The sequence below is a fragment of the Oncorhynchus gorbuscha genome, linkage group LG04 (genome assembly GCF_021184085.1).
Source record: "Oncorhynchus gorbuscha isolate QuinsamMale2020 ecotype Even-year linkage group LG04, OgorEven_v1.0, whole genome shotgun sequence".
Lineage (NCBI taxonomy): Eukaryota > Metazoa > Chordata > Actinopteri > Salmoniformes > Salmonidae > Oncorhynchus > Oncorhynchus gorbuscha.
In genome coordinates, this window is record NC_060176.1 from 36,554,081 (window position 1) to 36,575,365 (window position 21,285).

General features: G+C 43.4%; 1 protein-coding gene across 5 annotated transcripts in view; it reads left to right on the top strand.

Moving 5' to 3' along the window:
- Positions 1 to 21,285, top strand: part of LOC124034020 (amyloid-beta A4 precursor protein-binding family A member 1-like) — a 128,142-nt gene that overhangs the window by 26,283 nt on the left and 80,574 nt on the right. For all 5 annotated transcript variants that reach the window (XM_046346645.1, XM_046346649.1, XM_046346650.1 and 2 more), the window contains exon 2: positions 19,854 to 19,994. The gene's annotated coding sequence lies outside the window, so the exon portion shown is untranslated. The remainder of the gene's footprint in view (positions 1 to 19,853; positions 19,995 to 21,285) is intronic.

A 21,285-nucleotide genomic window follows, 5' to 3' on the forward strand; every position in this document is an offset into this window, starting at 1 on the left:
CGGGGTGGCAACAATTTCGGCAGATAATTTTAGAAAGAAAGGGTCCAGATTGTCTAGCCCGGCTGATTTGTAGGGGTCCAGATTTTGCAGCTCTTTCAGAACATCAGCTGAATGGATTTGGGAGAAGGAGAAATGGGGAAGGCTTGGGCGAGTTGCTGTTGGGGGTGCAGTGCTGTTGACCGGGGTAGGAGTAGCCAGGTGGAAAGCATGGCCAGCTGTAGAAAAATGCTTATTGAAATTCTCAATTATGGTGGATTTATCAGTGGTGACAGTGTTTCCTATCTTCAGTGCAGTGGGCAGCTGGGAGGAGGTGTTCTTATTCTCCATGGACTTTACAGTGTCCCAGAACTTTTTTGAGTTAGTGTTGCAGGAAGCAAATTTCTGCTTGAAAAAGCTAGCCTTGGCTTTTCTAACTGCATGTGTATAATGGTTTCTAGCTTCCCTGAACAGCTGCATATCACGGGGGCTGTTCGATGCTAATGCAGAACGCCATAGGATGTTTTTGTGTTGGTTAAGGGCAGTCAGGTCTGGGGAGAACCAAGGGCTATATCTGTTCCTAGTTCTAAATTTCTTGAATGGGGCATGTTTATTTAAGATGGTTAGGAAGGCATTTAAAAAAAAATATCCAGGCATCCTCTACTGACGGGATGAGATCAATATCCTTCCAGGATACCCAGGGCAGGTCGATTAGAAAGGCCTGCTCGCTGAAGTGTTTCAGGGAGCGTTTTACAGTGATGAGTGGAGGTCATTTGACCGCTGACCCATTACGGATGCAGGCAATGAGGCAGTGATCGCTGAGATCTTGGTTGAAGACAGCAGAGGTGTATTTAGAGGGGAAGTTGGTTAGGATGATATCTATGAGGGTGCCCGTGTTTAAGGCTTTGGGGAGGTACCTGGTAGGTTCATTGATAATTTGTGTGAGATTGAGGGCATCAAGTTTAGATTGTAGGATGGCTGGGGTGTTAAGCATGTTCCAGTTTAGGTCGCCTAGCAGCACGAGCTCTGAAGATAGATGGGGGGCAATCAGTTCACATATGGTGTCCAGAGCACAGCTGGGGGCAGAGGGTGGTCTATAGCAGGCGGCAACGGTGAGAGACTTGTTTTTAGAGAGGTGGATTTTTAAAAGTAGAAGTTCAAATTGTTTGGGTACAGACCTGGATAGTAGGACAGAACTCTGCAGGCTATCTTTGCAGTAGATTGCAACACCGCCCCCTTTGGCAGTTCTATCTTGTCGGAAAATGTTGTAGTTTGGAATTAAAATTTCTGCATTTTTGGTGGTCTTCCTAAGCCATGATTCAGACACAGCTAGAACATCCGGGTTGGCAGAGTGTGCTAAAGCAGTCAATAGAACACACTTAGGGAGGAGGCTTCTAATGTTAACATGCATGAAACCAAGGCTATTACGGTTACAGAAGTCGTCAAAAGAGAGCGCCTGGGGAATAGGAGTGGAGCTAGGCACTGCAGGGCCTGGATTCACCTCTACATCGCCAGAGGAACAGAGGAGGAGTAGAATAAGGGTGCGGCTAAAAGCAATAAGAATTGGTCGTCTAGAACATCTGGAACAGAGAGTAAAAGGAGGTTTCTGGGGGCGATAAAATAGCATCAAGGTATAATGTACAGACAAAGGTATGGTAGGATGTGAATACAGTGGAGGTAAACCTAGGTATTGAGTGATGAAGAGAGAGATATTATCTCTAGAAACATCATTGAAACCAGGAGATGTCATTGCATGTGTGGGTGGTGGAACTAATAGGTTGGATAAGGTATAGTGAGCAGGACTAGAGGCTCTACAGTGAAATAAGCCAATAAACACTAATCAGAACAGCAATGGACAGGACATATTGACATTAAGGAGAGGCATGCTTAGTCGAGTGATCAAAAGGGTCCAGTGAGTGGAGAGGTTGGTTGGGGGTCACGGCGATTTAGACAGCTAGCCAGGCCATCGGTAGCAAGCTAGCATAGGATGGAGGTCTGTTGTTAGCCACCTCTTGCGTTCCGTCAGTAGATTAGTGGGGTTCCGTGTGGTAGAGGGGATTAATCCAAATCACACAACAACAACAAAAATAAAAACAATAGATATAGTTATAGAGGCCCAAGAAGAAAACATAATAATAATAAAAATAAAAAATTGTCCGATTGTCTATTCAGATAGCAGCCGGTAAGACAGCTAACGGTTAGCAGGCCGCAGATGGGCGTTCAGGTAACGTCGCGACGGAGGAGCCAGCCAGATCTCCTTCGGGTAGATAATGTCGGCAGTCCAGTTGTGAAGGCCCGGTGGGGCTCCGCGTAGGCAGTAAAACGGGTCCGGATAGGTGACAGCAGCCCAGGAGTGATTGATGGACCTCAGGAGTGATTGACGGAGCTGGCTAGCTCCGGAATAATTGATGTTTGCTCCGGAATCGACGAAAGCCGATAGTCACACGGATAGCAGCTAGCTGGCTGTGAGATCCGGGTATGAATGTCCAGAGAGCAGTTGAAATCCAGGGACATGGAGCCGCGCTGCGCCGTACAAAACTGGCGATAGATTTTCGAGCTAAAGGATAGCTAATGACCACAAACCGTGGTTAGCTGAATACTAACGATATGCCAGTAAAGAAGCTAACTAACTTCTGAACGAGCTTCTGGCTAGTTTCTGGATTAGCTTCTGGGCTAGGTTCTGCCTAGCTTCTTGGAGGATTACAGATTTGAGGTAAATAATACTTTTTTATAAATATAAATTGGTGAGGCGGGTTGCAGGAGAGTGTTTTGAAGATGAATTGATGGAAAATAAAAATAAAATGTATGTGAAAAAAGTTGTAAATATATATATATACAGGACACGACAAGACGAGGACAAAAGACGTCTGAACTGCTATGCCATCTTGGTTGTCTGATAATGGGCCTCTGTACAATGTAGGTATTCCGTAAAAAATCTGCCGTTTCCAACTACAATAGTCATTTACAACATTAACAATGTCTACCCTGTATTTCTGATCTGTATTTCTGATGTTATTTTAATGGATAAAAAATGTGCTTTTCTTTCAAAATCAAGGACATTTCTAAGTGACCCCAAACGCTTGAACAGCAGTGTGTATATATACGGACAGTAATAATCCATTGAATATTCATGTTATTCAGGTCTATGACTGCGGAGAAAGTGAAACTGACAGAATATTAATACAGTGCGTTTTACTCTTGAATGTCCTGTTGAAATTAGGCTATTATAGCATTCCAGCTCGCCCTCCCTTTGTTAGTGCAGAGTTGTCTTTCTCTCTCGCTCTTTTGTTAACACATATTTATGTTTCTCTCTCTGCTCTCCCTCTATTCTCTCACTCCCCCCTCGCTTATAAGTCACATGACAACCCTGTGAAATTCATCTAACATGAACTCTTCGTACAATCACATTACAATGATAAAACTATGACATAAAAGCGTGTAACAAAAATGATTATAAGGGTACAGTAGTATTATAAGCTTTTCTGGCTAATACTTCTTTAAACTCAGTGAGTCAGACAGACCACACGACTCCTCTCTAGGATCATTAGTCTACTGCTTTAATCAGATATTATAATGACTGTATGTGTTTCACCTCTCACTGTTACATTGTTAAGCTTTCTGTCATTTAATCCACAACCTAGCTCTACACGCTGTGTCTTACACAAACAGGCATCCATGCATACAAGCCCTGAGTGCCTGCTGGTTTCAGCCAAGCATGAGAGTGTGTTTGTGGGGGGGGGGGGGGCTGAGGAGGTGGTGAGAGAGGGAGAGAGAGAGAGAGAGAGAGAGAGAGAGAGAGAGAGAGAGAGAGAGAGAGAGAGAGAGAGAGAGAAAGAGAGCAGTTGTGGTTGTGGTTGTGACTGGGGTGTACCAGGGGTAGTTGAGCGAGTGGGTGGATCTCACATCAACTAGGCAAAGGGGGATAGCTAGTCAGTTGTACAACTGAATGCCTTCAACTGAAATGTGTCTTCTGCATTTAACCTATCTGAATCAGAGAGATGCGGGGGGCTGCCATAATCGACATCCGCATCTTTGGCCCCCGGGAACAGTGGGTTAAATGCCTTGCTCAGGGGCAGAATTACAGATCTTTACCTTGTCAGATCAGGGATTTGATCCAGCAACCTTTCGGTTACTGGCCCAACGTTCTAACCACTAGGCTAAAAGCCTGGAGCACACTTAGTCAAAGCCCACTCCGATAATTCTTGAGCATTTCTGTGAGGTCACACAACTAGAAGAGAGGGAGAGGTAGATAATGGAAAGAAGGAGAGGAAAGAAAAAGTGGTAAGGCCTGAGGAGAAATTGTGCCAGGGAGAGAGGTGGAGGGAGGGAAGTTGAGGGAGAAAGGGCGCAGGGTGAGAGGAGGGAGGGAGGGAGGTTGAGATGGCTCAGGGTGAGAAGAGGAGGAGGAAGGGAGGGTGAGTTAGAGAAGGGAGAGAAAATGAGTGGTAAGGTGTGACGAGATATCGTACCAGATAGAAAGGGGGAAGGTGGATGAAGAGATGAACCCAGAGTGTTGGAAAGCTGGGAAAAAGGTGACAGGGAGGCAGGAAAGGTGAGGGGCAGCGAAGATGGGAAAGAGGCAGTCAGAGAGGCAAAGGGAAGAAGATATGGCTCAGGGGCCTATAGAGTCTAAGAGATAGCTCATTGGTCTCACACACACACAGCTTTCAGATTTGGTATCTGAGCCAAGGCCACACACACACACACGCTTACAGACAGATACACTGACACAGACAGTGTATCTGCACACAATTTGAAGGTACTGAAATAGCACCAATATTTTTATCTCAGTGCAGAGTGGAAATGGACAGAGAATATTAGTCCTTACTGTGGAGATAAAGATGACTCAGGCTGGCACTACATCTGTTTTCAACAGTCAGATTGTATTGTAATATGCTGACCAGATCGGGCACGCGCATGCTCCATCGCAAGCATGTTGATTTTGTCCATCCATACCAGACGCGATCAGGACACAGTTTGAAATATCAAAACAAACTCATGAAACGCATGAAACATTCATTTCAATTTAGCTAGCTAGCTTGCTGTTGCTAGTACATTTTTCCAGGGATATAGACATTGGGTTGTTATTTTACCTGAAATGAGCAAGGTCCTTGTCTTAATCCACAGATAAAAAAGTAAACCTAGTTAGTTTCTTGTAATCTCTCCTCCGTCAGTTTTCCTCTTCTTCTTTGGACTATACAGTCGGGGCCAAAAGTTTTGAGAATGACACAAATATTAATTTCCACAAATTTTGCTGCTTCAGTGTCTTTAGATATTTTTGTCAGATGTTTACTATGGAATACTGAAGTATAATTACAAACATTTTATAAGTGTCAAAGGCTTTTATTGACAATTACATGAAGTTGATTCAGAGTCAATATTTGCAGTGTTGACCCTTCTTTTTCATGACCTCTGCAATCCGCCCTGGCATGCTGTCAATTAACTTCTGGGCCACATCCTGACTGATGGCAGCCCATTCTTGCATAATCTCAATGCTTGGAGTTTGTCAGAATTTGTGGGGTTTTGTTTGTCCACCCGCCTCTTGAGGATTGACCACAAATTCTCAATGGGATTAAGATTTGGGGAGTTTCCTGGCCATGGACCCAAAATATCGATGTTTTGTTCCCCGAGCCACTTAGTTATCACTTTTGCATTATGGCAAGGTGCTCCATCATGCTGGAAAAGGCATTGTTCGTCACCTAACTGTTCCTGGATGGTTGGGATAAGTTGCTCTCGGAGGATGTGTTGGTACCATTCTTTATTCATGGCTGTGTTCTTAGGCAAAATTGTGAGTGAGCCCACTCCCTTGTCTGAGAAGCAACCCCACACATGAATTGTCTCAGGATGCTTTACTGTTGGCATGACACAGGACTGATGGTAGCGCTCACCTTGTCTTTTCCAGACAAGCTTTTTTCTGGATTACCCAAACAATCTGAAAGGGGATTCATCAGAGAAAATGACTTTACCCCAGTTCCAGGCAGTCCAAACCCTGTACCTTTTGCAGAATATCAGTCTGTCTCCGCTGCCCTTCTTGACACTAGGTCATCCTCCAAAAGTCTTCGCCTCACTGTGCGTGCAGATGTACTCACACCTGCCTGCTGCCATTCCTGCGCAAGCTCTGTACTGGTGGTGTCCCGATCCCGCAGATGAATCAACTTTAGGAGACGGTCCGGGCGCTTGCTGGACTTTCTTGGGCGCCGCCCTGAAGCCGCCTTCACAACAATTGAACCGCTCTCCTTGAAGTTCTTGATGATCCGATAAATGGTTGATTTAGGTGCAATCTTACTGGCAGCAATATCCTTGCCTGTGAGGCCCTTTTTGTGCAAAGCAATGATGACGGCACGTGTTTCCTTGCAGGTAACCATGGCTGACAGAGGAAGAACAATGATTCCAAGCACCACCCTCATTTTGAAGCTTCCAGTCTGTTATTCGAAATCAATCAGCATGACAGAGTGATCTCCAGCCTTGTCCTCGTCAACACTCACAGCTGTGTTAACGAGAGAATCACTGACATGATGTCAGCTGTACCTTTTGTGGCAGGTCTGAAATGCAGTGGAAATGTTTTTTGAGGATTCAGTTCATTTGCATGGCAAAGAGGGACTTTGCAATTAATTCCAATTCATCTGATCACTCTTCATAACATTCTGGAGTAAATGCAAATTGGATGATACAAACTGAGGCAGCAGACTGTGAAAATTAATATTTGTGTCATTCTCAAAACTTTTGGCCACGACTGTATATGGCGGTTGGCAACCAACTTTAAGGTACTTTAAAGTATTACCACCACCAACTGAACTGGAGAGTCTTTCAATCACACACACTCCTAAAAACCAATAAGATGATGGGAGAGGCGGGACTTGCAGCGTGTCAACCAAGTTCTATTTTAGCACCTGGCTACGCAAACGCTCGCAAGCAGTTTTGATGAAATTATTGAATAACATGTACTGTATGTGTAAGTTTATTTTGCAACGCTCACGCACGTAACGCGAGTGGTGTGGTCCGCATGTAAGCCACCAGAAAGAACACGCAATAACCAAATATGAATAATATCACTCCAGTAAAGATAAATTCTAATCCACAGTTCATACCCTTTACCTGTCGTGATGAAATAACATGTTTTTGTCAATAGAAATGCCATTGCCAGTGGAGTGGAGTGTAGTGAGGCTAGAACATGACAGATCTTCCAACAACACTATCTATCACTACATGACTGTGTGTGTTTCTGAGATAGTGTCTTAGTACTGTCTGAGAAATGCTGTTGTGTTCTCCCTTCAGTGTTGATCTTCAACCCCAGTCTGACACAACCTAGTGTTTGTTCCTGTCAGACAGTGGAGGACAAACCACTTCTGTCACCCCACAGATGTCATCCCTGTGTGTGTGTGATGCTGAAGGTTTTCCAGCCTTGTCAACCTGCTCTAACACACACTGAGCTAAGCTAAGCTGACTTCGGAGATCCTGTGTGTGTGTGTGTGTGTGTGTGTGTGTGTGTGTGTGTGTGTGTGTGTGTGTGTGTGTGTGTGTGTGTGTGTGTGTGTGTGTGTGTGTGCGTGTGCGTGTGCGTGTGTGTGTGTGTGTGTGTGTGTGTGTGTGTGAGACAGAGTATTAGACAGCTTGGTCATTGTTGTATATATGAGTGTTTGTGCTTAATCAATGGGCACCAGTGAGGGGATTTCTATCCCCAAGTTCACTGTCAAATATACACACACACACACACACACACACACACACACACACACACACACACACACACACACACACACACACACACACACACACACACACACACACACACACACACACACACACACACACACACACACACACACACCACTGGGGTAGATGTATACTGTATGTGATGAACAAACACCACTATGTGATTGTGTATTCCCGACTGCCTCCCATCCTTGGTGTAAATGATTTGTGATCAGTAACTGGGGTTTTACAATGACAGGAGGGTTCACTGTCCATGCTGTCTCCGTCAGAACAGTGTCTGTATTATGTCTGTCTTTTCTTGCTTTTCCATTGGTTGAGAGGACAGTAGGTGCTGTATTTCCATTGGTGGACAGATGTTTCTGTGTCTGACTTTCTGGGTGCATCTCAATAGTCTTAAGTCCACACCTCATATCCTTTCCTTGAGATACCTGAGAGGAGGTGGCCTTCTGAGACTATTGAGATGAAGGAGAGGAGGCCACGTTAGACTATTGAGATGCGTCCAGTGTAAAGATCACTTCCTTCACCTGCCGTCCCAGTGGAAGTTATTTCCGAGGCATCTCCATGACAACCCAGCAGCACACCATGACAATCCGGCAGCAGCTTGCTCTGCGTGGGGAGATTCAGCCAAGCATGATCACAACAACTATAACACTCCCACCCTGACTGACTACTATAGACAGACAAGATATAGAGGAAATATGTTTATCATTGGTTCTGAAGTGTAGATCCAGGTTTCGATAATTGTACAAGTCAAGAGTTATTGCTACATACTGTATGTATGTATTTATAGTATGTTTTGCTGTTTGGTCTATCTGTGGTTTATATTTATCTTAAACAGCCTTTAAAGAGTGACTGAACTTCCTGATTTGGCCTCGTTTTGATGCTTCCTATATGAAAAAAATACTATTAGTATACTATAGTTTAAATACGGTAGTATTATTATATTTATATACTATAGTATTCAGTTATGTTTTTGTTGACTTCAATGTAGTACTTACTGTAATGTTTTTTCTTACATGACTGCAGTATACTGTAGTATTTACAGTAGTGTATATTATACCAACAGCTAAAATGGCACAACTACCAGACTATGCCTGTTACTGCTTAATGAGGGGAACACCTCAAACGGAGCACAAGACACACAGATTCGTGACAGTCCACCTATTGAGTTGGGTCAACAGTTCTGAGTAGGCTTGGGCGATATACTGTACATATCATATACTGGGGTATTTGTAAATAGCCACAGGATGGTTTTTGCCGTTTATTTATTTGTTTCAATAAATTTCAATATTTGTAGCAACTTTTTAAGTGAATACCTACAGTCAACTTGTGCAATACCTTAGGAAATAAAGCAGATCGCGTTCTTCCTATCGCCTGTCACATTATTTTACATTATTTACATTGTCAAGGTAGTTCCCCAGAACAGTTGAGCCAGTCGCGTTTGTTTGTAAATAGCACAACGGGAGAAAGAGGGAGCAGTTGATTCTAACTGTATATTGACAGGGGTTGCATTTTATATTGAGAGTCTGTGTTTTTTTGCTTCAATAGAATGATCCGGGATATGAAACTATAGTTTCACTTTTTTATTTTATAGGCAAGTCAGTTAAGACCAAATTCTTATTTACAATGACAGTATTATGCAGGTGAATGAGGACCCAAAAGCGACTTGGCGAAAACAGAGTCTTTAATCCAGTAAAGTAAATCTACAATCATAAAGCATAATTCCACTCGTAATGACGAGAACAGACTGGAGACTCGATCATGAACTGCAGGTTGCCTCGGGAAGGCACTTGAACGTAGTAGACTCAGACACCTGCTCACCACGCAGCATCTGAGGGAAACACGACACGACAGGGCGATACACAGACACAGCACGGTGAACAATAGACAAGGATCCGACAGGGCAGAAACGGAAAACAAGGGGAGAAATAGGGACTCTAATCAGGGAAAAAGATAGGGAACAGTTGTGGGAAGACTAAATGATTGATTAGGGGAATAGGAACAGCTGGGAGCAGGAACGGAACGATAGAGAGAAGAGAGAGAGGAAGGGAGAGAGAAAAAGAGAGAGGAAGGGAGAGAGAAAAAGGGGAACGAACCTAAAAAGACCAGCAGGGGGAAAATAAACAGAGGGAAAAGCAAAATGACAAGACAATCTAAGACAAAACATGACAGACAGCCTAGGAACAGTGGGTTAACTACCTGTTCAGGGGCAGAACAACAGATTTGTACCTGGTCAGCTTGGGGATTTGAACTTGCAACCTTCCGGTTACTAGTCCAATGCTCTAACCACTAGGCTACCCTGCCGCAATTCACATAAAATACATTAGTTCAACACATTCTGCAGAAGTCAAACGCTATTTGGCTGGCAGCCACAGAAGTAAATTAGTTTCAATGAAAAAAATGTATTTTTTTGCAAAAACGATGCATGGCCATCATGTTTCTAATATTTATCATAGAAAGAATGTAGCCAGCTACATGTCCCATGTTTTACTGGAGCAAAGTAGGCTGGCTACACTGAGGAAAGTGCAAAAATGTGTCTGATGCTGAGCAAAAATAACAAGAAGCATTTTAGATCTACGTTTACAAAACGCAGCGAGATATTTCTTATGCGTTTTATATTTTTTTTCCTGTGTGAAAAATGCATAATTCTGTGTTAACGTGACCCCTAAGTTTAACTTATCTAAGCAAGTGGCTGAATTAATAAGGTGAAGAGGCATCATATAGTGTTTGAGAAGTCAAAGCCCTTTGGATGAGTTATCTGTACAGCTACCACTGCTTGATTTCCTTGTGTTTCCTTCACCTCTCCGTTCTTTGCTTGTCTGCTCCTCCCCCCTTGTCTCCGAGCAGAGCTGCGTGTACACATGCTGCTTCAGAGCCAGTATTGTTCTTCCTTCAGACAAGCATGTGTCAAAACTTTTATCATTTGCACAATGTCTCTCTTTCACATTTGCCTGTAAATGTCCAAACTCACCAAAACCTACATAAATTTAGGAGCTGGATTTGCCTGTCTTTGCAATTCGTTTAGTTTAGTTCGTTCCAGAGTTCCTCTGTGGAGATCGGAGAACCTTTCAAAGGGACAACCATCTCTGCAGCACTCCACCCATCAGGCCTTTATGGTAAAGTGGCCAGACGGAAGCCATTCCTCAGTAGAAGGCACATGACAGCCCGCTTGGAATTTGCCAAAAGGCACCTAAAGGAGTCTCAGACCATGAGAAACAAGATTCGATGAAACCAAGATTGAACTCTTTGGCCAGAATTCCTAGCGTCACATCTGGAGGAAACCTGGCACCATCCCTACGGTGAAGCATGGTGGTGGCAGCATCATGCTGTGGGGATGTTTTTCAGTGGTAGGAACTGGGAGACTAGTCAGGATCGAGGGAAAGATGAACGGAGCAAAGTACAGAGAAATCTTCTAGAGCGCTCTGGACCAGGGCAAAGTTTCACCTTCCAACAGGACAATGACCCTAAGCACACAGCCAAGACAATGCAGGAGTGGCTTCAGGACAAGTCTCTGAATGTCCTTGAGTGGCCCAGCCAGAGCCTGGACTTGAACCCGATCGAACATATCTTGAGAGACCTGAAAATAACTGTGCAATGACGCTCCCCATCCAACCTGACGGAGCTTGATAGGATCTGCAAAGAATGTGAGAAACTCCCAAAATACAGATGTGCCAAGCTTGTAGTGTCATACCCAAGAAAACTTGAGGCTGCTTCAACGAAGTACTGAGTAAAGGGTCTGAATACTTATGTAAATGTGATATTTCAGTTGTTTTTTTATATACATTTGCAAACATTTCTAAAAACCTGTTTTTTGTTTTGTGGCAAAATTGGGAAGAAGTGGAATAATAAAATAAGTGTGGGGAATAACAGTAGTGTTCTTTTTGAATAAGCATATAATTACTCAATATTTTTGTCCATTGTTAAGAATGAGAATTGTTTCACTGATCAGACTAAGTAAAGTAAGTAGATCATATCTCCTGAAAACAAGACTGCATTAATTGTCCCCCCTCTAGAATCAAACTTACACTTTTGGCTTCACTGTCTGAAAATGTTTTTCGTAGTTACAAATCAGGTCTCCCTACCAAACTTTCCTGCTAAAACATATTGTAGGTCTGTCACAACCTAAATTCCAATCACCAAACAAGGGGACTAATGCAATGTGGATTAAATTGACTTTGGTGCATGCGACCTACTTTTGTTGTGAACAGTGCTGCTCTCAGCAGAGAACGTTCTCTCTCTATTCAGCTCCAATCTAATCTTGAGTGGTGTTTCTTTAAAAAGTGCATCCAATTCCCTTGATCCCTTACATAACTAGACCAATCATATACTTCAATGTGCCGCTGTTCAGAGGTTCCACTTGTGACGTTAAATTACAGGCTCATATCCTCCGATTTCAACATTGGACTAATTAGAAAAATAAAAGCACTACTTTCCAATGTTTAAGATATAAGAAGTATGGCGTGTGAAGAGGGTCAAATGTGTGTGTTTCATGGCCAATGCGTGAGAGTTGCCAGTACTGGTGTACATACATTGATCAACAAAAAATGTATGTGTCCATGTGACAAAGACAAAACATTTCATGCTTTCAATATCATATTGATGTGCTTATAAAGACAGTATGCTTACACTTACCTAGCAAATAGAAATGTGTGTAGAGTACAACTTCAGCTGTCTAACATGAACTAGAAGGGCATTATATTTGTCTATTTGGCCAAATCTAAGGATTTGGTTTTCTAACCACCCACTGAAATGCACATCTCTCTGGGTGAGGTTCTGTCTTCCAGTCTCCAGTGGGTGATTCCATCTATGTAGTATGTATTACAGGTGCAGCCAGGTGACAGGAGGGTTGGAGTGCATGACACTCCATCATAGAGATGACAGAGTTCAATAACCACAGGCAGATGTGAAATACCAGAGGATGCCACTCTTCTCATACCACTCTGTAGCTACTGACCAATCGTTGAATCGCTCAGTAGCCTACCAAGTAATATGGGAAGAGTGCAATTGCTGAACTTAAACAATGTTTTGATAACTTTCAAATTTCAATGTAGAATAAACCATCCTTCACATACTGTAGAAGCAGTGTTCTGCTAATATAACAATGTGCTAATATTATACCTTCCTGTAGTGTGTCCCATATAAGAACGGAGTTCCCTGGCATGTTTGAAGAATACATAGGGCCCCCCACCCTATTGATAGTACCATTCGATTCAATAATAACAAAAGACAATAACAGGCAATCGATGTCTTTTATAATTTTGATGCTGAGTGCAAGGTCTGTCCCAATTCAGACATCAGTATCAACCTGTCTTTCAGTCAGAGGACACTTCTGTCCTCCATCTGTAGAAAAGTGAGGATAAGTTGATGAGTGCCATGTATTGAGAGGGTAATAATACTAAACACTTATGATGTACCGTCTTGTTAGTAATCACCTTTTGTCCTTTCTGAGATGTTTGGCATGTTAGCATAGATCAGCTCCAGATCCCCCTCGTCACAGATACAGGTCATGAATGAGCCTGACTTCAGCGCCTATATCCTACCCAGCTCCTATATCACAGATGGAGGGAGAGAGAGAAAGATACAGTCGTGGAAGCCAACAGTAAATACACAGTTGAACATAGCCATTCAGAGATCCTGATTCACAGCTAATTCACAAGGGACACGTGCCAGCATGGTTGGCTTTACTCCATTAGCACAGTGGAAGGGGGCACCTCCTTACAACATACAATGCAAACATTTTATCTACTTCCCCAGTCAGATTCATGGATACCATTTTTATGTCTCTGTGTCCAGTATGAAGGACATTAGAGATAAAGGCTCTCATTGCCCTTAAAGGGATACTTCAGGATTTTGGCAATCTCATTGAAAAGTTTTTGATTAAGTCCATCTATGTCAACATTTGTAATTGGCTGATGCAGAACCTGTTACTGGATATAATCAAAGTCAGCTGGTGAAGTTAGCATAGGGCTAACGTGTTCCATGTTATCTGATGGAACTAGATAGAATGTAGCCTTCTATCACGTGCAAGTAAATCAACGATTTTAATTGGTTGATGCCCATTTTGAGATGCAAAAACTGTTTCAACTTAAACCTTTTCTAATGTTTGCACATATGGTTCCAAAATGTTTTGCCCTCTGTCTGAGTCAGTGCTCCAGTCTGAGCAGCTCTGTGTATGGATGTGGCTAACTCACAGCCAAATCAGTGACTATTTCCCTATCCCAGAATCTAGACCTCTCGATCACAGGATTCACTGGCTATTTAGCTCAGTCTCTGCTATAGTAAACCTCTAGTTCAAACACTCTCCTGTCTGTTCTTCTTACTCCCAATAAGAGGAGACAACTGTTGTCTTCTGGTATGTACACACACAGACCAGAACTGTCCCAATATCTGATGTTTTACTGTTTGTTTTCTGTCGGCCAGAGTCAAGCAGCACCCTGTCACATTATGCCTACAGTACATTATGCACTGGAAGAGCAGGACAGGGAGAGGAGGCCAAGGTCTTCTAATTTAATTAAATTCAATAAGATTTAATTTATCCAAGAATAGGCAATTCAACTAATTTCAAGTTCTTTTCAAGTTCTCTACTCCGTCAACTAACTGGTAAAACAAGACAAATGTTGAAGGCCTTATCAGAAATGAGCATTTATGCTACAGTTTAACTACAGCTAGGCTAACCTTAAGCATGGTCAGAGAGAGCATAGCTAGCCACAGTAGTAATTTACGGTTTATGGCTTTTTTAAATCAACTATTCAACAAAGAATTGTGTCTTTTGGCAGGGAGTTATACATGGTTACGAGAAGATAGGGAAGCGCATTTCTCTAAAATGTTGTGCACAAATTTGTTTACATCCCTGTTAATGAGTGTTTCTCCTTTGCCAAGATAATCCATTCACCTGACATGTGTGGCATATCAAGAAGCTGATTAAACAGCATGATCATTACACAGGTGCACGCAGTAAACAAAATGTAGATCCAAATAACCAAACTATAGCCTATCGCCTACTACAATGAGATGCAGCTGTCTTGCCAAACAAATAGGCCCGCTTCAAACATGGAAAGCAATGCCACTCATGAGTACAGCAACACGTTGAGATATGGCACAATACACTGGATAAAATTCGACCCACTCAATCAATTAAGCAATGCCTGCCTACCATAACACTGAACACGTTTGTCAAAGTGGAAAATTAGTTCACACATTTAACTGTGGATGCCCCATCCATGAGTCAGTCCTATGTGTTCATTTTGAATATTGTGTAACGTGTATGTGGCATTGTGGGTACTAAACACATTGGCAAGTTCATTGTCTTTTCGGAGAGTATATTCCATCATAGACAGAAAAGGTATATGACATTTCTCGCCAGCTGCCCGTCATTAACACATGTTGACACCAATGTTCCCATAGCACTTCAAACTTGTGTTTCTTTCCACGATGCAGTGCCTTTCAAATGCTCTTTGCGTACTTAGCGAATCGTTTGGTACTATCAATATCATGCTTCCAGTTAGAATACCCAGTTTGGGTGAAGCTGGATTAGCATTAGCAGAACTTTCGACATGGGAAACAGTAACCGAGTATTCCAGCCACTATCTTCCTATGAACAAGTTGCTTTTAAATTAAAGTGTTTGGACAGAAAACATCAGCACTGCTGGGCTTGGTAGTTTGATGCTGCTCATTGCTCTTTTTTCTCTCTTGGATTTGTTTGGCGAAGTCCATTTCTGATATAAATCGTTGCATGGCAGATTCGAGCTTGCTAAATAGGCTACGGCTAATAACACTAAAGATTTTTAGAACTAGCTAAGAAGCTAACTTAACTCTTTAGTTGTGAGGCAGAGTTGAGTAAAGCAGCTTCAACTGTAAAAATGTACCCTGCCCATCAAATACTACAGGCGGAGGCGTATCATGTTATCCACTTAGCCTACCACAGGGAAGCTTTTTTCCCAGCTTTTTATGGAAAACCAAAGGAATCATACCAAACCATCCCCAAATTAATTCCAATATCCAAACAGTGCACCAGCCATTGGATGAATGCAAAGAGATCTGTTACAAAACACCAACACTTGTAGGTGTAATGACATTTGGAGATTGTCATTAGACCTACACTCTTGTAGCTTGAATTAATTTATGCATTTTCCCTACAAATTGAACTTTTTTGTCAAAAGAAAAGTCGGGAAACCTGTACCGGTACATACTCAATGTGCGGGGGCACAGGTTAGTCGAGGTAATTGAGGTAATATGTACATGTAGGTAGAGTTAAAATTACTAATCTTTTCAGTCTCCTGAAGGGGAATAGGCTGCCCTTGTCACAACTGTCTTGGTGTGTTTGAACCATGATTGTTTGTGGGTGATATGGACACCAAGGAACTTGAAGCTCTCAGTCTGCTCCACTACAGCCCCGTCGATGAGAATGGGGGCATGCTCAGTCCTCCTTTTCCTGTAGTCCACAGTCCTCTCCTTTGTCTTGATCACGTTGAAGGAGAGGTTGTTATCCTGGCACCACACGGCCAGGTTTCTGACCTCCTCCCTCATTGCTGTCGGTGATCAGTTGTGTCGTCTGCAAACTTAATGATGGTGTTGGAGTTGTGCCTGGCCGTGCAGTCATGAGTGAACAGGGACTACAGGTGGGGACTGAGCATTGCAAATCAAAAATCGAATTTATTTATATAGCCCTTCTTACATCAGCTGATATATCAAAGTGCTGTACAGAAACCCAGGCTAAACCCCAAACTGCAAGCAATTCAGCTGTAGAATCACAGTGTCTAGGAAAAACTACCTAGAAAGGCCAAAACCTAGGAAGAAACCTAGTGAGGAACCAGGCTATGAGGGGTCGCCAGTCCTCATCTGGCTGTGTTGGGTGGAGATTATAACAGAACATGGCCAAGATGTTAAAATGTTCATGAATAACCAGCATGGTCAAATAATAGCAAATAATAGCACCCATGAGGTGCCCCCGTGTTCAGGATCAGTGTGGCAGATGTGTTGTTACTTACCCTCACCACCTGGAGGCGGCCCATCAGGAAGTCCAGGATCCAGTTGCAGAGGGAGGTGTTTAGTCCCAGGGTCCTTAGCTTAGTGATGAGCTTTAATGGTGTTGATGTGAGCCATGACCAGCCTTTTCAAAGCACTTCATGGCTACAGACGTGAGTGCTACGGGTCGGTGGTCATTTAGGCAGGTTACTTTAGTGTTCTTGGGCACAGGGATTTTGGTGGTCTGCTTGAAACATGTTGGTATTACAGACTCAGTCAGGGACAGGTTGAAAATGTCAGTGAAGACACTTGCCAGTTGGTCAGCGCATGCTTAGAGTGCACGTCCTGGAAATGAGATTAGATTAGATTAGATTAAACTTCATTGAACAAGTACAAGTACAGTACAAGGAAATGCAGTTAACATCTAACCAGATGTGCAAATAAAACAGTACAACAAATTTACAAGTGAAACAATTAAATACAATGTATATTATTAAGTGGGATGTATAAATGTGCAATGAAGGTAAATTGCAAGTACAAGGAGTAATGCATCTGAAATACAGGGATAGCAGCAATGAGGTTACCGAGGTAGACATGTACATGTACAACTGAATAACGTTTTTAACAGACTTTGCAAAGCAATATTCGAGTCCAGTAGTACCGTGAAGAGTGCAAATAGAGTAATGCAATAAGGTCCCTGAGAGGCAGTACTAAGCGGTGGGCGGGTGGATATTTCTAGTGCTGTGTCACAGAGTTCAGCAGGGTTACAGTAGCTGGAAAGAAACTGTTTTTGAGCCTGCAAGTGCAGGAACGTAGAGACGTGTACCGCTTGCCTGATGGTAGGAGGGCAAACAGTTTGTGGCATTGATGTGAAGGGTCCCTGTTGATGCCACGCGCCCTATGCAGACACCGCTTGCGCTGGAGGTCTACGATGGCAGGGAGCTTCACCACCCATTGCAGGGCCTTCTGGTCATCCATGGAGCATCCGCCAAACCACACTGTGGCGCAGTTAGTCAGAACGCTCTCGACCGTACAGCGTTGGCAGGCCTCCTTCAGCCCCCTGCTGTTCCTTTTTGTCCAGGGTTGAGATGTTGAGGGTCCAGAAGAGGTCCTCTGAGATGTAGACACCCAGGAATTTGAAGCTGGGAACACGCTCCACCTCAATGCCATCAATGAGAACTTGGGCGTGGCTGCAGCTTTTAGACTTCCTGTAATCCACAATGAGCACCTTGGTTTTCTTTGCATTGAAGAGCAGGTTGTTGTCAGCGCACCATGCAGCCAGATGCTTGACCTCCACCCTGTAGACTGACCCATCATTGTCACTGATCAGGCCTACCACCATGGTGTCATCTGCGAACTTGACGATGGTGTTGGAACCGTGTACAGGAATAGGTGAAGAGGGAGTACAGGAGGGGGCTCAGCACGCAGCCCTGTGGCACACTGGTGTTCAGGTTCAGGGTTGAGGAGGTGAAGTTGTCTAACCTAACAGATTGGGGTCTGTTGGTTAGGAAGTCCAAAGTCCAGTTACAGAGAGAGGGGCAGACCCCTAGGTCATGGAGTTTTGTGACCAGCCTAGAGGGAATGCCCGTATTGAATGCTGAGCTTAAGTCTATGAACAGCATTCTCACATAGGTGTTGGTTTTGTCCAGGTGGGTCAGGGCAGAGTGTAAATCTGTGGAGATGGCGTCCTCTGTAGACCTGTTCAGTCGGTAGGCAAACTGGTGGGGATCCAGTGTTGGAGGGAGGCAGGACTTAAGTTTTTTTTGGCCGGTAGTCTGTGATGGCTTGGATGCCCTGCCACATGCGTCGAGGGCCGGAGTTATTGTTGAAGTGCTCCTCAATCCGCAGTTTGTGGTTTTTTCATATTTAGCCATCTTGATGCCCTTTTTCAGGTGGGCCCTGGATTTTTCAGGTGGGCCCTGGATGAGCTGTATGCTTCCGCATTGCCGGATCTGAGCTCATGGGCTCTCCTGAAATGTTTGATCAAATGTTTGATTACATTTGCATTGATGTCATAGTGATTAGAGGGACAATAGTGTTAGCAGTTAACAAGTTTGGCAGGCTACTAATTACCATCAACGGCATTAGAGCTTGAAGAAGCCTAATTACCGTGACTAAACAGTCACATAGAATTTGACTGCCTTCGTGACCGCCGGTGTGGCGGTAATACGGTCACTGCAACAGCCCTAATCATGAAAACACTACTCTGTCCTAACCACTTCCTCAGTTCCTCCCAACCTATAGACATACAGCATGTAGTACATAGTTTATATCAGGCAACAGTTTATGACATCACCTCTTTTTGGATGCAAGAGGAGATGCCATATTTTTTGTTATTTATTTTCTTCAGGTGTTATTCAGATATTGTCATAGAGTCACATTGTGCTGCCATTAAGTAATACTCTGCTCTGCTGTCTGTCTAAACTAATCTAAATGATGGAAACTTTATCAAGGCCAGACTAGATTCAGAACAAAAACATGATTTTAGTATCCGCTCCGTGAAAATCTAGGTTATGGCTCTCTCAGTTGAGGCCCAGACATCTCACATTGCCTTGACAAATTGGGTGAGAGTGTGTGTGCGGTCTGCGTTTGTGTGTGCACGTTTGTGTGTGCGTGTGTGTGTGTGTGTGTGTGTGTGTGTGTGTGTGTGTGTGTGTGTGTGTGTGTGTGTGTGTGTGTGTGTGTGTGTGTGTGTGTGTGTGTGTGTGTGTGTGTGTGTGTGTGTGTGTGTGTGTGTGTGTGTGTGTGTGTGGTAGTGTGTTTGTGCGCCTGTGTTTGTGTGTGAAAGCTCTTGTTCAGATTCACTCTGTTTCATCTGTCACATAGCCACAGAAGTCACATCATAAAGCCAGAGATTTAACAAGAACACAAGGCTGATTTTCCACAGCCTCTCTGCTGCTGCTGCTCTGCCAGGATTATTACAGATAGGACTACTAAGAGACAAACTGGAGCTGTTCTCTCTCTCTCTTCTCTCACTCTGCCAATGGAATAAGCTTGTTTCAACCTTTTGTAGTATGTGTGTGTGAAGGAGGGCAACGTTTTTTAAATCCATTTTTCTCTGTTTCCCCATCCACTCCTCTTACATTAGATCCTCATCTGCCTCTGCCTAGCCTTATCTATAATGTCTCCACTTATTTTCTGTGTTGTAGTTTGGAGCTGGTGTGTTCTAACGCAGCCATGTATGCCCTTTTCTGTCTAAGGAGCCAGTGACCTACACTGACACGAGCCACAAGGCCACTGAGATCCACGGAACCAAAGGGTCCGACCCCAACTCCGGCCCCCTGACCTCTGCTCTGAGAAGCCACCTCACCACCCTCCACACCTATAGATGGTTCTAGAAGGTGAGTGTCTGTCTGCTTCCACACCCCTGGAGATGCTTCCCTTCCTTCCTTTGTTTTTTTCTCTCTCTCTGCTACCTAATGACAACGTATTTTATTTAACTGTTATTTTCGTCTGAGCATGGCTAAATATCTCTTGCACATTCAGTTTGTTCTTCCAATCATGCAGCTTGGTTGATAATGTACCGGTAGACTTAATGATAATGTACCGGTAGACTTGTTCCTTTACCCAGGGAATTTCACCAGCCAGACCGTTTGGAATTATAGGATAGAGATAAATGTTTAGCTAGAGATACTGTAAGTTTGTGTGTGTGTGTATGCTTGATAGCCAGCTGGTCATCGTGCTACAGTGGTTAATTTGTTCAGTGATGCCTCATTAACCTGGCTGAAGCTGGTACTCTGGTGCTCCCCATTCTCTATCTTATTCCATCTCTCCCTCCCTCCCTCACACACTCTCTCTCTCCCTCCCTCACACTCTCTCTCTCTCTCTCTCTCTCTCTCTCTCTCTCTCTCTCTCTCTCTCTCTCTCTCTCTCTCTCTCTCTCTCTCTAACTCCCTTACACTCTCTCGCTCCCTCACACTCCCTGTCTCCCTCGCTCCCTCACACTCCCTCTGTCTCTCTTGCTCCCTCACAGCCCCCCACCCCGTCTCTCTCTTTCTGTCCCGTCTCTCTCTTTCTGCCCCCCTCTCTCTCTATCTGCCTAGTGTGTTCCCTTTCAACAACAAAAAATGAAAAACATTGTGTGGTTGTCAGACGTGTGAAAAAATTACATTTTTCATAGTATTATTTTCACCACTTCAGCTTAGTTTGGTAACCATCCAGGGACCAACCAGGAACGACCATGCTTAGCTTCAGAAGTAAACCAGCACTGTGATGCAGGGTGCTATGTTGCTGGAATGAATGTACCAAAAATTCCAACTAGAAAAAAAGCAGCGAAAGGCCAGGGTAAAAACCAACAATATGTCAGTTAAATTACAGGAAAGAGGAAGGTGTTTTATTTAATCGCGTTGTCCATTTACAGTTAATAGTATTTCCTTGCAATATTTTATTTTGTTACCAGTACTTTTGGGTTTATGTTTTGCTTTCAAGATCATTCTTTGTGTTTGCAATACTAAAAATGTTGTTCTCGACTTCAGAAGTTTTGCTTAATATTAATGGCACAAACGTAACTCACTCACTAGAGGATTTCACCATATAAAGTAATAACACTGTACCTCTATTAAAGGTGTTTAAAGCTGCAATCCTTAATTGAACAGTTTCGGTAAAAAGCTGAGACTATGCAATGACTGACCA